Raw genomic sequence first — 14,186 nt, 5'->3', positions numbered from 1 at the left:
CAACAATAAGGAATAATAAGGAAAACAAGAGAACATTGCAATCAAACGAAACTTAAAAGCTCGTTAAATTTCAATTAAAGACGGGAGTGAGAGTGAGAGGAGAAATTACGAACAGTAGTACGTTCGAAAAGGGAGTAAAACGAGGGTCCTATTTAGAGAAAACGATTGAGCAATGCCCAATGTATGACTAACAGATAAAACGTCCACGAAGAAATGGGTTTAAGGTTTACCGACAGCATGGTCGTAACAACAGCAAAAAAGAATCAGTGCTAAATATATTCCACACCAGCTGCAAAAAAAGAAAAACGAATGTTTTATTTACTACATCATGCTTCGGAACTGCATGACCCCATTATCAAGGCGTTGAAGTTAGTATGCCATTAAGAACAATCAAAAGAAAAAAAAAGCATCTTCAATTTATACGTGTAATATGGAATCTTTTGAGGACTCCGAGTGTATTGTAAATTTATCCAATAATTTCTGCTGCTTCAGTTAAGGTTTACTAATATTTAATTAGCACAACATGTTTCGGTAGCAGTCTGCTATCATCAGGTGCTTTACAGTTATATGAACGTACTTTACCACAACCTGAAGTGAATCACACTTCATATTAATGTAATGTACTTAAAACTGCAATGCATCTGGTGGCATGCTGCCAAAATATGTCACGTTAAGTATTAGTAAAATGTAAATGAAGCAGCATCTTCATCTTTTGCTGTAATATCTTCTTCAGTTATGTGTTATATTACGGTATATTGTTAATTTTTACTTGTTGCCAGTCTAACTGCAACTGAATGAAACATAATCTTCTGGCCATACGCGTTTCGCCTTTCTTCTCTGCAAGGCACCTTCAGTGGTATGGAATATGTACATATTTTCACTACATGGTTTACATTTTGGGACAATGTACACTCATCAAAGCCTGCCGAAGTGGCTGAGCGGTTCTAGGCGCTTCAGTCTGGAACCGTGCGACCCCTACGGTCGCAGGTTGGAATCCTGCCTCGGGCATGGATGTGTGTGATGTCCTTAGGTTAGTTAGGTTTAAGTAGTTCTAAGTTCTAGGGGACTGATGGCCTCAGATGTTGTGTCCCATAGTGTTCAGAGCCATTTGAACCATTTGAACACTTATCAAAAAAAGTTTTTCGTCACCTCAGTTCCGAGAGTTCTGGAACCTGTACAGAAAAATGGAATAGAGATCTACATAAACATCATTTCCGCCCTTTTTATTGCTCATGAAAACCACACAATGTTCTACCACAATACAGCGAGACCTTCAGAGGTGGTGGTGCAGATTTCTGTACACACCGGTACTTCTAATACCCAGTAGCACGTTCTCTTGCATTGATGCATGCCTGTGTTTGTCGCGACATACTATCCACAAGTTCATCAAGGCACTGTTGGTCCAGATTGTTCCACTCCTCGACGGCTATTCGGCGTAGATCCCTCAGAGTGGTTGATAAACAGCCCTTTTCAGAGTATCCCAGGTATGTTCGATAGGGTTCTTGTCTGGAGGACATGCTGGCCACTCTGGTCGAGCGATGTCGTTATCCCGAAGGAAGTTATTTACGAGATGTGCACGATGGGGGCGCGAATTGTCGTCCATGAAGACGAATGCCTCGCCAATATGGTGCCGATATGGTTGCACTATCGGTCGGAGGGCGGCATTCACGTATCGTACAGCCCTCCACGTCCACCAGCGGCGTACGTCGGCCCCACATAATGCCACCCCAAAACATCAGGGAAACTCCACCTTGCTGCACTCGCTGGACAGTGTGTCTAAGACGTTCAGCCTGACAGATTTGCTTCCACACACGTCTCCGACGATTGTCTGGTTGAGGGCAATGCGACACTCATCGGTGAAGAGGACGTGATGCTAATCCTGAGCGGTCCATTCGGTATGTTGTTGGGCCCATCTGTACCGCGCTACATGGTATCCTGGTATCAAAGATGGACCTCGCCATGGACGTTGGGAGTGTAGTTGCGCATCATGCAGCCTATTGCGCACAGTTTGAGTCGTTTCACGACGTCCTATGGCTGCGGTGGCGTTGCTGTCAGGGTTCCTCCGAACCATGACGCACATCCACTGCAGTAGTAGCCCTCGGGCGGCCTGAGCGAGGCATATCATCGACAGTTCCTGTCTCTGTATCTCCTCCATGCCCGAACAACATCACTCTGGTTCACTCCGAGACGTCTGGACACTTCCCTCGTTGAGAGCCTTTGCTGGCACAAACAGTGCGGACGTGATCGAACCGCGGTATTGACCGTCTAGGCATGGTTGAACTACAGACAACACGAGCCGTATATCTCCCTCCTGGTGGAATGACTGAAAATGATCCGCTGTCGAACACCCTCTAATAAGCGCTGCTCATTGCATGGTTGCGGTATTGACCGTCTAGGCATGGTTGAACTACAGACAACACGAGCCGTATATCTCCCTCCTGGTGGAATGACTGAAAATGATCCGCTGTCGAACACCCTCTAATAAGCGCTGCTCATTGCATGGTTGCTTACATCTTTGGGCGAGTTTAGTGACATCTCTGAACAATCGAAGGGACTGTGTCTGTGACACAATATTCACAGTCAACGTCTGTGTTCAGGAGTTATGGGAACCGGGATGATGCAAAACGTTTTTGAAGTGCGTATATATAGGCTATAAACAGATCTGCTGGCGTGTTTTTAAATCCTACTTACTGGTTCCGATGATGAAATTCTACATGTTGTGTTTTAGTTCTATTTTTGGCTCTGTTCTTCTTCTTATAATTGCCATTTAGGTCTTTGTTTTCCACACTTCACAGCACTAGGAACTGAGCATTTGTTTTGATGTTGGTTTGTTACTGGTAAAGATCGATTGTTATTGCCAACTTCCGAGTGTAAATATCTTCTTTTTTTTTAAGTTATCTGTGTTCTGCTTCTGTGTTAAGGGGGGGGGGGTGACCAGAATGCTGGAGGGAGAGGGAGAGGGAGAAGGAGAGGGAGAGAGAGAGAGAGAGAGAGAGAGAGAGAGAGAGAGAGAGTTAGACAGAGAGAGAGAGAGAGAGAGTGAGAGAGAGCGTGGGAGGGAGGGAGGAAGGTACGTATTTGTTTTAATGTGGCTGCATGTGCAAGAGACATCGTTTTTATCTTATCATTTCTTTTATTAAGTGTAGTAGGTAGTCTGTGCTGATGTGTGTTTTTCCTCATGTAGCACATGTTTGCTTTCTGCAGTGGCTTTGTGGATGTAGAATTTTTCTTGTATTTGTGTAAGGTATTTATCGTTTATTCTCATTATTTTGATATCTTGTTCCACATTTGCAGAATGATGGTTATATTGCATTAAATGATCTGCAAATGCGGAATGGTTTCTTTGTATGGTGTTTTGAAATTGCTGCATGTCATGCTTATGTATACTGCATCACAACGTTTGTCCTTTGTAGCAGATCTGACTTGGAATGCATCAAAATGGCCACAGACCAGGAGAAAACGCAATGTATCATCTGACAAGCAGAAACCATATCTTTGACAACAATACTGTGGAACTATCGACCATACTATGGGAGGGCACCGTGGGGAAAATCAAGCATAATGAAGCTGTTCAAAAATTGTAAAGAGATCAACTGTTATGGCCTCTTCATAGAAAGCACAAATCGTCCTGGTATTGCAGCCAAACGATAGCATTCTGTGGTATGCGTGGGAGTGTTCCTCGCTGACTTCCATAGATGGTGTCAATGTCCGCCTGAAAGCGTGCCTGTTTTCAGATGAAGCAACATGCCACAATTCTGGACTTATGAATCGTCACAACTTTAGGAATTGGGGCTCTAGATGCCAGACTTGTGAACACAGCCATGACAATGCGAATCTGTTTGGTGTGGTCTAAGGCACGACAGGGTCATACGGCCATTGCTCTTCACAGAGAAAACCATAATGGGAAATGTTTACCTGAACAGGCTCGAAAAGTTCCTGGTACAAAGCGTTTACGAGTTGCAGCCGTCCATCGACCTTCCAGGGCACGATGGTGTAACGCTGTGTTAGAGTCCAAAAGTGCGGGAATTGATGACTGACACGTTTCCAAAAAGACGGATGGAATGTGATGGTCGCATCACATGGTCACCGCACTCTTGAGATGTCACGCCATCGGAGTACTTTTATGGCTTATGTCAGGTACCCGTGCACAGAGCACTACTCAATGACATTGCTATACTTCGTGCGCGAATCAGTGAACAGAAGAGAACTCAAAGAAAGACATTAGATGCCAGTGGGAAATGATTTATATGAATGGGACAAGTGGAAAATTTGTGCTGGACTGGGATGCGAAGGAGGATCTCCCTCTTACTTGGCAGATGTGCTGACCGTTCAACAGTCTGATACAGTGGTAGCCACAACCACACATACATACATACATACATTAATCCTTGTTCCATAGATAATGAATATGACATTTCGTAATGATGTGGAACGTTTCACTTTAGAATAAGTTTTCTTTATACAAATTAATTAATTAATTAATTAATCTTTTTTTTTTACAGTTACTACTTCATATCTAGGAATTCATCTGTTGAGTAGAAGGAGTTGTCATTCAGAAATTCGTTTAATTTGTTTTTAAATGTAGGTTGCCTATCTGTCAAACTTTAAATACTATTTGGCAAATGACCAAAGATTTTTGTGGCAGCATAATTCACCCCTTTCTGTGCCAAAGTGAGATTTAATCCAGAATAGTGAATATCATCCTTTCTTCTAGTGTTGTAGCTATGTACTTCGCTGTTATTTTTGAATTGGGATGGGTTAGTAATGACAAATTTCAGAAGTGAATATATGTATTGCCAAGGTACTGTGAACATCTCGAGTTCGTTAAATAAATGTCTGCAAAGTGATCTTGGGTGGGCTCCAGCTATTATTACACGCTTTTGTGCAATGAATAGTTTCTCTCTTAATGACGAATTGCCCCAAAATATGATGCCATATGAAAGCAGTGAATGAAAATAGGCGTAGTAGGTTAATTTACTGATATGTTTATCACCAAAATTTGCAATAACTTTAACAGCATAAGTAGCTGAACTTAACCGTTTCAGCAGATCATCGATGGGTTTCTTCCAGTTCAATTTCTCACCGATGCACGCACCCAGAAGTTTTGAGTATTCTACCTCAGCAACAGACTTCTGTTCACATTCAATATTTATCAGTGGTGTTAAACCATTTACTGTACAGAATTGTATAAACTGTGTTTACTCAAAATTCACATCCATGCCCGAGGCAGGATTCGAACCTGCGACCGTAGCAGCAGCGCGGTCCCAGACTGAAGCGCCTAGAACCGCACGGCCACAGCGGCCGCCAGAAAACAAGAAAACATCTATTTTGTACACCTGCAAATTCTTCTTACATTTGGTGCTATCATTATTGTTGTTATTATTATTACTGTCGCTAGTAGTGGCAGAGGCTGCAGCAGTACAAGAACTGCAAGTATTAACTTTATTAGTTCATAATCTGTATAGTTTACTCACATTGCCGCTTCAGACGCACAGGTGATTTTAATACAAGGTGTCATATTAAAACTGTCATTTCTTAGGCAACTATGGTGTAAAGAAGGTACTGTATGGATGAAGCTCTGGTCCGATGTAAGAGAGGGCGCGATGGCCGTGTTAAATAAACAAACAAGTCATTAAATAAGTAGATATTTTACTTATCCAGCCTCAGTGACTGGAAATCTACGTTGCTTAATGAAGATCGTCGAAAAATGGTGTTGGAGCGTGGCGCTCGTTTTCAGTCTGTTTACTACTAAATGGTGTTATCGACTTTCCAGAAACGCTGTTTGTAGCCCAGCACACGCTTTAAATGTGGCCGGCTGGCAGCGGATTGCAGTAACGAATAAAGAGCGGTTCCGTCCCTGAGCTCCGCCACGTTGGCCACAGCTGGAGCTCTGCCTCCCATGATAACGCGACGAGCGACCCATTTGCGACGCCACCTGAGCGCCCCATTCTCAGCCGCACACACGCAGGCGATGTCGCGTGTGACGTTAGGACCGGCTGACGCAACCCGGACCACGCAACGGCTCGCTAATAGCTACCCAGTATCTCTGAGAGCGGCCCGCTTCCATCAAGTCTGCGAGCCTATACTTCGTCGCTGCCAGCCACGGTTATAGGACCTCACAGTCTGTTCCTTCAGCAAACAGTAGAGGAAATCAGGGATGCATTTGAAAATGGATTTAAACTACATGACATCGTATTTATGCCACAGAGAGAATAGGACTTGGAAGATAAGTAGAACAGAACGTGTAGCACCTTGAAAAACGTTTGAAAAATGTAAACTAAAGAAAAACAAGGGTAATGAAATGCAGACGAATCGAATCAGGCCATGTGTGGAAATGAGACTTTTCTAGAGTGTAGACTTGTACCGAAATATAACGCTGACGATAAACAGCTAAGAGAGGAAGAGAATAGAAGCTTCGGAAATGTAGTTTTACAGTAGAATGCTGAAATTACATGGGATGATTGACTGACTGCTGACGATGTACTGTATAGAATTGCAGGAGCACGTCTTGAATCAAAGAAGGGGTAGGTTGACAAGACACATCCTGAGGTATTATTTCGTAATGAAGGGACGTGTACGGACTATCAACTGTAAATCGGGACGATGGCTTGAATGTGATAAATAACTACTGGCCATTAAAATTGCTACACCACAAAGATGACGTGCTACAGACTCGAACTTTAACCGAAAGGAAGAAGATGCTGTGATATGTAAATGATTAACTTTTCAGAGCATTCACACAAAGTTGCCGCCGGTGGCGACACCTACAACGTGCTGACATGAGGAAAGTTTCCAATCGATTTCTCATACACAAACAGCAGTTGACCGGCGTCGCCTGGTGAAACGTTGTTGTGATGCCTCGTGTAAGAAGGAGAAATGCGTACCATCACGTTTCCGGCTTTGATAAAGGTCGAATTGTAGCCTATCGCGATTGCGGTTTATCATATCGCGACATTGCTGCTCGCATTGGTAGAGATCCAATGACTGTTAGCAGATTGTGGAATCGGTGGGTTTAGGAGGGTAATACGGAACGCCGTGCTGGATCCATCTTATCTGCGTGGCTGTAACGGATCGGAGCAGCCACGTCACTATCCCTGAGTCAACAGATGGGGACGTTTGCAAGACAACAACCATCTGCACGAACAGTTCGGCGACATTTGCAGCAGCATGGACTATCAGCTCGGAGACCATGGCTGCGGTTACCCTTGACGCTGTATCACAGACAGGAGCGCCTGCGATGGCGTACTCAACGACGAACCTGGGTGCACGAATGGTGGCTAAACGTCATTTTTTCGGATGAATCCAGGTTCTGTTTACAGCATCATGATGGTAGCATCCGTGTTTGGCTACATCGTGGCGAACGCACACTGGAAGCGTGTATTCGTCATCGCCATACTGACGTATCACCCGGCGTGATGGTATGGGGTGCCATTGGTTACACGTCTCGATCACCACTTGTTCGCAATGACGGCACTTTGAACAGTGGACGTTACATTTCAGATGTGTTACGACTCGTGGCTCTACCATCATTCGATCCCTGCGAAACTCTACATTTCAGCAGGATAATGCACGACCGCTGGCCCTGGCCAGCACATTATCTAGATCTCTCACCAATTGAAAACGTCTGGTGAATGGTGGGCGAGCAACTGGCTCGTCACAATACGCCAGTCACTACTCTTGATGAACTGTGGTATAGTGTTGAAGCTGCATGGGCAGCTGTACCAGTACACGCCGTCCAAGCTCTGTTTGACTCAATGCGCAGGTGTATCAAGGCCGTTATTACGGCCGGAGGTGGTTGTTCTGGCTACTGATTTCTCAGGATCTATGCATCCAAACTGCGTGAAAATGTAATCACATGTCAGTTCTAGTATAATATATTTGTCCAATGAATACCCGTTTATCATCTACATTTCTTCTTGGTGTAGCAATTTAAATGGCAAGTAGTGTAGATTCAAATTGACGTAGTTTATGCACAGTTTAAGAGACTTTCACAGGATGGAGCTGCATCAAACCAGTTTTCAATCTGAAGACCACGAAAAGCAAAACCTTTACCCCATGTGAGGAATATCTCCGACGAACAAACGCACCGGCTATTCTATTGAACACTTTCAACAACAAATTCAGAAAGCGATCAAATTTGAAGCCATCATTTGTATCTGATTTCCTTTAGTAACCATCCTCTGGGACCATTCTATCATTCTTCTCAGTGAGTCAAAGGCTGCTGCTATGGCCGGTAAGTTTAGCTTTTTCAGTCACCAAAGAAGAATTATCCACATAAAAAGAACATTGCATCTCAATAAGGTAAAAGAACAAGCAGGTTTTGGTAATGGCTGCATCCTACGACCCATTATCAGATTTTGGTTTGTAATATTACTGCTGTAGTTTGTCTTCCAAGACACACCCTCAAAAGGGTGAGGCTAGCCTGTCCCGAAACAGTGCCATCTATTACCTATCACGATGTGAGTAACAGTAATCGAAATATTGCTTGCGCTGCAAAAGATCGCCTCTGCCAGTAGGCACTCTATTAACTGCTCGTAAATAAAGAACTGAGAAGAAAACATAATCGGCCATGAAGGCTGCAAAACTCCCCGTCCAGACGAAATTTAAGGTCGAGAAAGGAGTCGCCCAAGTCGCTTCCCGAGGTCTCGCACCCACAGATGGAATAAGGACAGCCAAGCCTCTCGTAGCTGCCTACTTAATTCTAACAGCTGAAAAACTGTTTTTAGGCTTGTCTTCCATATCAACAAAGCCTTTAGTAGTTACATTAGCAATCTGCTCCGGCTTCGCAAGAGTAGCACCAAGTATGTAAGTCCAGAACGTTTGCCTGTCGTAGCGTTAATAAATTATATACACAAACCTTCTTCGTGAATCAGTCTATTTATTAAAATCGTATCAGAATCCGTACAGTAGTTCCTCAGATTATCCTTTACATACTGACAGAAAAACGAGACGGGAAGACTTAACTACTGAGTACCTACAGCAAGAGCTCTGAATTACATGTGTCAGTCGGTGCAGTCCATCCAAGGCTGTTCTTGCTATATTTCTCTTTACTGATATAATTTAAATCCTGATCCGCGTAGCACAAACTCAATAAGAGAAACTCCCTCTTTTTTTTCAAGTGTGCATGGAGATCTCCTTTTTTAGCAATATTTGGCAATCTGCATCTCACTGTGATAATGACCGCCAGGGTACCAAAGCAGTTTGTAATAAACTGAATTTATTGATGATACGTTTAGCAGTAGTGAATGAAAGGACAACTCCATAACATTTCTCCTGTCTTTGAACCAGACTGTCGGCAAAATAGGCAACAAAATAAAGCTCTGTGTTCAGCGGCACCACATACTGAGGAGAAGTAGTGTTAGTAATTCATGTGTCCTGGTCACGCGATGAGATGGCACTCAGAAGACCTGACACCACGACACTGCCAAACACGGCTCCTCTGGTGTCGGTAAAGCATTGACTGCAGAGTACAATGTTTGACTGATGGGGCTGCTAAGTGCTATACCACCTACTGCACGCCCCTGACTTAAGCCATCGTGAATTCAACTCGATTTCTAAACTGAAGGACACATTTCACTGCATCCGCTTCAAAACTGCAAAAAATTCGTCGGGCAGTAAACCACGTCACTCGAACTGTCAACACAACTGACTCTGCTAAGAGTATCCTATGACTTCCACACCACTGGATACGGGTTATACACAATGCTGGTGACTACTTTGAAGATTGGTAAAACTTTGAAACACGTATCAATTTTGTATGAGCTGTAAATAAGTAATTGCCAGTATTAAAGTTCCAACCCTCGCACAATCGATATTATAAATGAGGCCTCATAAGCCTACGAAAACCTATTAAGTGCTACTGGCTGCGAACGATATCCATCAGTCTCAAACAACACTCTCAAACTCACCGACGACAAGAGACCAGCTAATTATGTCTGCACACGAAGACTCATAGGTGGAAAAAAGTCGCACCGCCGAAAACCACTCCCGCAAAACCGGATCCCTCCGTTCCCCAGAGCGCAGCTTTCTGTCCCAGTTTTTAGACGCTGCCCTAACGCTTCCAGTGACTCGTCCAGCTACCTGTGTCAAAACTACGTATTTATAAGTCTACGTAGATTGCTGCATAGTATATGATCAGCGGGATATTTAAAACAAGCACCACAGTGCGCTGTCATATTGGTACCTCACGCCATGCGATTTTTGCAGGGGAATAAGAAGAAAAAAAAAAAAGAAACAGGATTAAAAAACAAAGTTCATGTAAGTGATGCACAGTTCACTTCAAATGTAAATCGTGCTACTTACGTATATTTTTAGCTTGCTGTCTGCATGTCCAATCAATTATTACGTGTTGTACTTGATGTAATGAGGTCATCTCCTGTAATTGGCCTCATTACTTTAACGCTATGGCCTAATAAAATTATGCAAACGCGGCAAACTGTAATTACGGCTTAACCGGTCCATGCGCGACAGTGTACGGCAACAGTATGTTCCAAAAAGCAAAAATGCGATTTCTTAGGGGTTCATATCTCGGTTTCTACTGATCACATAGATAGGAGTCAAGTGTTTTGTGTAGCTCTTGGCCTATCGTCTGTTTGTATGAGTATCGAAAGAACGGGCGTGCTATAGCTATCAGGGTCAAAATGCAAACACTATACACTCCCTACAGCCCAGGCAAATAGGGCAAATTGTTTAGTTCTTTTGCACTAAGCGTGCTCTAGGATAGACCTTAGGCAGCTTATAAAAGCAATATTCGTTCATGGGAGGTTCCTGAGAAAATTTTCGCCATATTTTATAAATGTAGGAACCTCGAAACTTTTTTCAGTATGAGAGAGGACAGGTTACTCACTCACCTATTTTCGCATACGGAAAATTGTGAAAGATTTTATTACAACCTGATGCACCTCGAGCGAGAATAGAAAGCTAACAGCCTGAGCGGATCTTCATGGAGCTTGGTAGGGCGCTAAAGGCATGAGGTATTTTTATGATTCTTAGCTCGTAGAAACGGCTTGTTGGGAGTTGAAAGCAATTGGCAGCGAGCCCATCCCTTAGGAAATCTTGCCAGACAGACCTACAGCCATACAGGGCAGACAGGGCAGCCCCTTGTGAAGACAGGACTCCAGCAGAACAATGCCGCGATACCTGCCGTGGTGCAAGCAGAAGCTTGGGCTGAGGGGACAGTCTAAAGGAACGCATCTACTCAGTGGAGTAAACTGGGCATTGTGTGCAGAGCCATGCATAATAAAAATTCACATAGTTTGTGCTCACTGATAGTCCAAATAGGCTAGTGAACCACTTCCCTCAGCGGCCTCAGTTTTATAAGAAAACTCCAGCGTCTGAGAAACATGTAGATACAGAATCTCCAAGGCACCAGCGATTTAGATAAAGATCTTTGAGATTGTATATGTTACTTGTTGCCGTGGGAAGAGACACGACTTCAGAAAAAATCATCCCTTCCCCCCTCTCGAAAAACTTTTTTTTTTTTTTTTTTTTTTATTATAGAGCCCTGTGATTGGTTCAAGATGGGGTGAAGGTGGTGTCGTTCGTGCACTTTGCGGGAAAACGGAATTTTTATGTGAAGAGGCGCGAAGCACTCTGCTGCAGGACTTTGGTCTGGTAAGCACTTCTGGTCGAAGCTCTAGCATTTAGTTTAGACTGCGGAGCCTGTGGTGAAGTTCTTAATGTACCAACAGTGTGCCTTCAAATGTCTCGGACTGCTGAGGGCACACTTATTCGTTTTTGGTTTACCGATCTTGACGTTTGGTGTCCTTGTGTGCTCTGTCATATAACTGACCCAAGTTGGTCTTTTGTATGAACAGCTAACGGGTGTGTCACACACTGAAATATAGCCGCGCGGGATTAGCCGAGCAGTCTCAGGCGCTGCAGTCATGGACTGTGCGGCTGGTTCCGGCGGAGTTTCGAGTCCTCCCTCGGGTATGGGTCTGTGTGTTTGTCCTTAGGATAATTTAGGTTAAGTAGTGTGTAAGCTTAGGGACTGATGACAGCAGTTAAGTCCCATAAGATTTCACACACATTTCAACATTTGAACTGAAATCTACCTTGATTTTAGGGCTCTGGTAGAGAGTAAATTCCAATCCGTCTGCCTCATGGATAGACCCTGAGATTTTTGCATTTCTTACGTGGCCTTTATCGATTCACAGGTGCCGCCTCCACGTCTCACCTCTCACATCTCGCCAGCGGCAAGTCACATGGCTGCACGAAGGAATCAGGATAATGTACTGCTGCTTCGGCATTGTCAATGCGTACAGATCTCAATCGCCACTTGCTCTCAGCTGCACCTATTTAGAGAAACTTCAGTAGATTTGATCAGGCGAAGTCTGCGCAGCGTCAGATAAATTCAGCTTGCGTTACTTGACTCACTGATCACGTAGTTAAATTGTCTTTGCCAACCAGGATCCACCCAGTGGAGTAGTAAATAACCTGTTAGTTGTTTAGGGTTTTTTCTTGTGTAGTATAATTTATGTCTCGTTTTGGGAAAATAAATGTTGTTAGTTCACTAAATTTTGCCAGCATTCTTAATCATTAAATACTCCCACCAGAGTTGCCTTTAATCGTGGCGACCTGTCAGGATCTCGGATTGATGGCACCTTCTTTGACAGTCAGATCGCGTTGCCTAGTGTAGTCAATGAATTTGATGTCCCTTGCGCATAATTTTGTATTTATGACACTTTCTGTGAAGTTTCTGTTCCCCATGTTTAATGTGGTGCACTAGGTAGAGTAGATTCGCGTTGCCGGCGCCTAGATATAGTACTAATATTTGATTATTTTATGTGTGTATTTTTATGTTGTAGTTGTGACTTCTGTGACACTTAATTGTTTGTTTCTGACGTTGTGCTGATTTGTGAGGATGGATTGAGATTTTCGTTTGTTAGCATAGACAAGCATGTTGTTATTTGAATTCTTTTTCAGGAACTAGGAATCCGTAGCTAACGGGAGCGTAATTTATAGTATGTGTGTCATAGGAATGTGTAGTGTTTAAATTCTTTTGGGTCAGTATTAGTGTGCATGCTTACAAGATGCAAGACACGTTTGCTACAGAGTAGTGGAAGTAATTGTGTTTCGTTAACCATGGATCCGTGTCATGACCACGCAGATATTACGCGCGATTCTCAGGTAAATGCCGTTGCAGACCGAGCAGAAATGTCGAACTTAGAGCCTGCAGTCTGACAACATGTCTCAGTGAGGTGATGAAAGTCAACGGGAGACAGCAGGAGAACGAAATGTAGGCGCTGCTGGTACGAGACGCACCATCAGTGAGACTAGCAGACCAGAATCACGAACTAAACGTCACAGTATGATGGAATCTCGTTCATCTAGTGGTGGAGGTGTTAGCGGTAGATCTCAGTTTGAGGCTCTAATGCAATTCATGCAAGAGGCAGAGAGGAAAAGGCAAGAGGAAGAAAGGAAGAGACAAGAGGCAGAGGAAAAGAGACAGGCGGAAGAGGAGGAAAGACACAAATTAGTCATAAGGACAGTCACAGACGGTGTAGATGGAGTCAAGCAAGAGATCGCAGGAATATTAAAAGAGCTAGAGAAGGTCAAGAAAACGACAGTAGAAACGCGTGAGTTCGCGGACCAGGCGAAGCGCGTTGCCAAAACAGCGCGATTGATAGCGTTAATAGCACAATAGGATGCCTCAGTGGCCACAGAACAAGTTAAACTGGCAAGAACTGAGGTGTGTAAGACAAAAAAAAAACACGTGCAACTCTCCAAAAGCAAGGTAAAAAAATAGTTCAAGAAACGCAGGAAAGAGTGAATGAGGCTGCAAAGTGAACCGAACAGATAGGAACCAAATAGGCCGAAATTTCTGAAGATCAGCACATCCGAGTAACCGCGCAACAAAACGTGTCGGCTAAGGTCGTTCGGCAGGCACATGAGCGGGTCGCGCAATTGCAAACACAATCTCGTCCGGTAGAGCGTCATCAAGAGCATCACAGAAGTGAAGAAAATGTTTTGCGACTCTCCGAACCGCTATATGAGGGCGCACCCACTGCACATGGGCAAATGCAGCAGGAATTTGCTCCTGCCGCGGCGAAATGCGTAATAGAACACGCTCCGTCTGTAACAAGCAGCATGTCAGAGACCGAGCCGGAAAATAATTGTACGCGTCTACGGAAGTCAGAAACGTTATTAAGTGAATCCGACAACACGAGAGAACACCATAACAG

The sequence above is a fragment of the Schistocerca piceifrons genome, chromosome 8, assembly GCF_021461385.2.
Source record: "Schistocerca piceifrons isolate TAMUIC-IGC-003096 chromosome 8, iqSchPice1.1, whole genome shotgun sequence".
Lineage (NCBI taxonomy): Eukaryota > Metazoa > Arthropoda > Insecta > Orthoptera > Acrididae > Schistocerca > Schistocerca piceifrons.
The sequence above is the reverse complement of the archived record's forward strand: the minus strand, read 5'-3'. Positions refer to the sequence as shown.